The following is a 6,000-nucleotide window of genomic DNA, read 5'->3' on the forward strand; positions in this document are numbered from 1 at the left end:
ATAAAGCTCATGCGCTTCTTTGTTTCGTTTCAGGTGAACCTTAGACTTAGGATTAGACGACAACAGCAGAGCTCAATATTGAAGTTTTTGGTTTAGTATGTATGGATTGATATTTTTATGGACTTTTGGGACATTTTAAATTTGTAAAAGCTATTTTAGTATTTATTTTGTGAAAGTTTAAACTTATATCAATGCTTAAATCAAGATAACTAAAAATAAATTACGATTATATGATCAACTTGCCATAATGTTTTCTGCTGCAAGTTTTATTGAAATTTGCTAAAACGTTTTATCTCACAAACAAAGTAAGAATATTAAATATGTTTTGGTAAATTAACAAATGTGATTTTCGTCAACGTATCAACGAAATAATCAAACTGGGTTTCTTTTGAGTTAAGGAGTTTTTGTCAATTGAAGTAGTATTGTTTTTACATACAATGTAATCTTCACAATATGACCATAACATCTAGGCTGAGTTTGGGGTGTTATAGCTTGAGCCCCCCTTTGACGCCTACGAGTACCACGTCCACAGGTTCCTTACGAACTTATTATAAATTATCTACATTTTTAGAGTTTTATGCATCAGTTGAAGTTTGTTATCAGAGATCTTATGTCAAAAGCATTTTATAGAATTATCACATTTTTTAGCTAAAGTAGAGTAATTCTAACACTACAGTATTTTTCTAACTATAAAGCAGAACAAAAACAGAAGTACTTACAAGATTGGCACCGAAGACTCGATAATTCCCACAAACTCTTTTATCAAAAAATTACAAAATTTTGAATCTTTAAAACTCTTTGTCATAAATTTTTTAACCTAAAAACCACAACTCGAGTTTTGAACCTAGCTCTGATATCACTAAATGTAACATCTCAAACCCGACCTAGATGTTATGGTCAAATTCTGAGGAGCCACATAAACCTAACAATATTAGGGTAAACGCAATTAATAAACTGAGCTCTAATTACGTTGATCCACCCCAAGGAAACATGCAAAGTGTGAGCTTACAAGCTTAGTGTGCATATTGTCACAAATAAAAAATTAGATGCATAAATATTGCAGAGAATATATCAAATTATGCTCAGATACAGATTCTAGATATTTTTCATTAACAGGTCAGATGCAGAAACATTTTCAAAAATAGATACGCAATCAAATGCATATATAAGTCCTACCCCCAACCGCTACATATTATCTCTATCCATCCATGCACACCAGTTAGGGTATCAAGTACCCATCCAACCCCACACACCAATAAATGAGCATATGCCACTTTTTAGAACTAGCGCAGTGAAGCTGCCAGATAACAATATGCGATAAACCACCAGAATCAGATATATGTGGTTGAGCTACCAGATAAGGCAAATAAGTTAAACTGCCAACACTTCCTCTTTCATATCATATCCCAACATGATGCACACAATCATATTAACAGATACACTATTTACAAATGTCACACATGCATTTCAGAAGAAATCATGCATTCAGATTCATTATAACATAGATCATACATGTAAAACTCACATACCATAACTATGTTACAACATAAATTATTAACAAATATAATTTTTCGAGTCTTTTTTAAGTACTATAGACCTCATGGAAGGTCTTATTACGAATTTTAGATTTAAAAGGCCCTAAATGAAAATTTCAAGAAAATGGACCCACACGTCTGTGTGGCCCACTCGGCCCAAAAGGCCAGCCTGTGTGGCCCATATGGCCTACCTGACTTGCCTGTGTGATTCCACTCGCCCGTGTGTCCAACATGACCTACTCAAATTGCCTATGTAATCGCACACACCTGTATGCTTTACACGACCTACCTAATTTGCTCAGGTAATTACACATGCCTGTGTGCGCCCACACGATCGTGTGTCCATACGGTCTACTACATGGTCATGTGACGAGCAACAGTTTCAAATTTCCATACATTTCTTTTTCCAGATTTTCCAGACTTTTCTGGTGGTTTCGAGTTAGAAACACACACCTGAATTAGTTTTGATGTAAAACCATGAAAGAGAACACCAGAACCTAAAATCAATAGTTAAACGAAAAATTTTAGTAAAGATTTACTAGCTTCCAAGTAACACTTTGAATAAAAACTCTAATATACGTATTCTAACCCAAAAATCAACCTTTTGGGTGTTCGATTACTTACCCAAATGAACGTAGTGGTTCCTAGTACACCTAATTCACAGTCACGGAGTTTTGATTCTCTTAATCGTCACCTAACAACAAAGATTCTGCAAAATCAAACCCATGCTACAAGATAAATAACCAATTCGCCAATCAAAGAAAAACCTTAATAAAAATTTAATAGAAATAAACTTACGCATGGTTATGTGAAAGATTTAAATTGCGAAAGGTTAAGCATGAAAAAAAAAGTCCCATCACGAAGGTAATTAAAACAAATTATCAAAAGGGAGTAAGGATTAACCCAAAACAAAATGCAAAGGAGAACTAGAAAACAAGAACAGAGGAAAGAAAACAAACAACGACTTAGGGGAAAGAAGGAAAAATGATTAAAAAATGTGATAGAGAGGGTGAATAAAGAGAACGTGGGTAATTTTTTTGAAACTTAATTAATTAGTTTTTAAACCAAAAGAATCCTAACCAAATAGAACGAATAAAAAATATTTTTTCCGCTTCGCAACCATAGGGACTTGAACACAAGAACAAAGGGTAAGTTGACACCTTACTACTAAACCAATAGGTTCATTCTTTTTAAAATTTTCCAAAAATTAAATTTCAATCAGACGTTCAGAGATAGAAATAGGGACAAAATTAGCAAAAAATTCAAAAAGGATGATTTAAACATTGGATTTTAAACACACATCCCAGGTACTTAAGCACTAAAACAGATCAATTCACTTGAAAAACTTAACAACCCAAGAACTCAAAATTTTGGGGGGTTACAAGAACATACTCATAACACATCATATTGATATATTGGAAATTTGTGATTGTAAAACAAATATATAAATTATATGCATTGGATAAACGAATCTCCATATAAGGCCTTACTATTGACTTAAAGAGTGCTGCATGAATGCTAACACTCACCTTACCCATGATTCATAGAGCCTTGCGCTATCTTTGGTGAATGGAGCCATGCTTTACATTCCCTTATCTTTCCAAAGTTGTATTTAAGCCGCAATGCCTTATCATAATAACAAGGGTGATTACTCATAATCCTATGGCATGCCAACTATATCCAATGGTTTCAAGTGTTCACATTGCCAACATATCATTTTAACACATTCATGATACTCAATATAATAGGGCTCGCAATTTAGCAGAGCTCGCACAATATAGCACAGTTCACAATTCATAGTTCGCAAATCTGCAGAGCTCGCAATATCATAATTCACAATTCATAGTTCACATATATCATAGGTTCGCATAACAACATAATTTACACATAACATAGGTTTGCATAGCAGTCTAGTTCGCACATAGCATAGGTTTGCATAATAGCATAATAGGGTTCGCATAGCAATATAGCAAGGTTCACACATAAGCTAGGGTTCACACTTTTGGTTAGGTTCACATATTCAGTAGAGTTAACACATTAGTAGGTTCACACTTTAGGTTGGATTCACACATTAGGTAGGGTTCTCACATTGGTAGGGTTTGTACATTAGTAGGGTTCGCACTTTAGGAAGGGTTTACACATTAGTAGGGTCTGCACATTGGTAAGGTTTACACTTTAGGAAGGGTTCGCACATTAGTAAGGTTCACACTTTAGGTAGGGTTCACACATTGGTAGGGTTTACATATTAGTAGAGTTCGCACAATGACATGATAAGGTTCACACATCATATAGAAGTCACACAACATAGCTTCGCACATCACATAGCAGTCACACAACATAGGTTCGCACATCACAATAGGGTTCACATGAAATTATAACAAGGTTTACATGACATTTTAGCAGGGTTCACATGACATTACCTAGGCTTCCTGTAGCATGTGAACTGGTGTTTAAGTTGCAGTATACATGATCACTCACTTTAGCAACCTTACTTCAATGACAAAAACTCAAGTTAGCTTTTGTTTGCCGTTATCATTGCCTGTCGAGGCTCTCAAATGAATTCGTAATTCACATACACATCAAAAATAATACAAAGGCATTACAAACAAAAACAAACACAATTAAATCAATCTAAAATCACATATCAAAGCCTCTTAATCTCTATACCAAAAACTTAACTAGTTTTGTCGAAATAGGTGCCTATTCACTCAAATCTCATTCATAAGCTTAGATTTTGACTGCACACATCCTAAATATCATCTAATTACATATATAAACCATCAATTTTATCCACTTACATTGATCTAATTTTTATAGAAAATCAACCTTATTAGATATTTTTAAAAGGAAAACATTTGATTTGTTAAAATTACTGAAGAATTTGTTAAATCAAGATTAAAAACCTTTTAATTAGATCGAAATAAGTTAGAAATGACTTTAAAATAGAAGCTTAACTAAGTAATATGATATCTACCATCTTCAAGCCAAAAATCAACTTAAAATCAAGTGATCTATTGAAATCTTGATTAAATCATTTAAATCTCAAATTAAAATAACAACTCACTTAATTTAATCATAAAAAAGTCAGAATTTTACCTCAATTTTACAAAATCGATGAGCTATGGAGCTAATTCTAGCTAAAACATGTGAAGATCTTTTGAGAATTTAAGGATGAAAACGTGATTAATCTTCACAACTGAAAAAAGATTTTGAGTTTGCAAAGCTTACAAATAAAAAAGGATAAATTAATTTTGAGAAAAAAGCTTTAATTTGGTATTTGGCAAATTTTTGAAAGAGGGGTTGAATGAGAAGGAAAGAGACAATAGGTGGTTTGAATGACCAACCAAATTTTAAACATTGGGCTTTTGCCCCTTTGACCACCTACAGTTTCCTTCCTCTTTCAAATTGGTCCTTGGTTTCCAATTAAAATCGATCTCAAAATTATTTTTAAGTCTGATCTCGTTTCTAAAATTTGTAACAAATTAATCTCGAACTCCTAATTTTAATTTCTTCCCCTAATATTTTTAATTCTAATTATTTTAATATTTTATTTAATTAATTCCTAATTATTTAATTATCTAACCTAATTACGATTTTTGGTTTACAAACTCGATCCTACTTACCCAATTCTACTAACCCAATTTTTGGGATGTGACAAATCGTAGAAAGAAATATTTTTTTTGAACAATCTTATTATAGGTTCCGATCATATCTACTCTTTTTGACATAATACCTAGAACTACCCATAGTCCCTTCCCAACCCATAAATAGGAGGATAATGAGCTTCAACACACTCAAACCTATGTCTTTTTACATTGGCAACAATGTGCATGTCAATTGAACTAAGACTCAATCGACAGAAATATTTTAAAAAAAAGGATAAATAGTTTAACTAAATAAGAAACTATGGTTAATGTTGAATGGAATTTGTTGGTTTGTGTCAATTTTAGATTAGAATGGCGTATATACAACACAAACAGGGGGAAATATACCAAACCAACTTCTTCAACACCTCATTATCTTACAACACACATGCTTTCCTTTTTGGATCAGTTCGTTCCTTCATCTTATGTTCCTATAGTATTCTTCTATGTGAACTAAGAAACAAACATTCCACTAGCTGATATCATTGCCTCCAACTCCATGAGGTCCCAATTGCTTAAAGAATCTCTATCACAAACCTTAACATTATTTTATCCATTTGCAGGAAGGATCAAGGACCATATTTCCATCTCTTGTAATGATGAGGGAGCATACTATGTAGGGGCTAGAGTTAGCCTTCCACTTTGTGTATTTGTCAACCTCTCTAATTGATCTTATGTTTCTGGAGATTTCTGACACATTCAAGATCAATGGCGTTTATGATGATCCCATAAGCTTATGGTTGTTCCCATTTTCTTTGAGGAGTAATGAAAAACAGTGGTTGAATTCATTACTATGAGGTTCAATCACTACTTGGAATCAA

The sequence above is a fragment of the Gossypium hirsutum genome, chromosome A01 (genome assembly GCF_007990345.1).
Source record: "Gossypium hirsutum isolate 1008001.06 chromosome A01, Gossypium_hirsutum_v2.1, whole genome shotgun sequence".
Taxonomy (NCBI): Eukaryota; Viridiplantae; Streptophyta; class Magnoliopsida; order Malvales; family Malvaceae; genus Gossypium; species Gossypium hirsutum.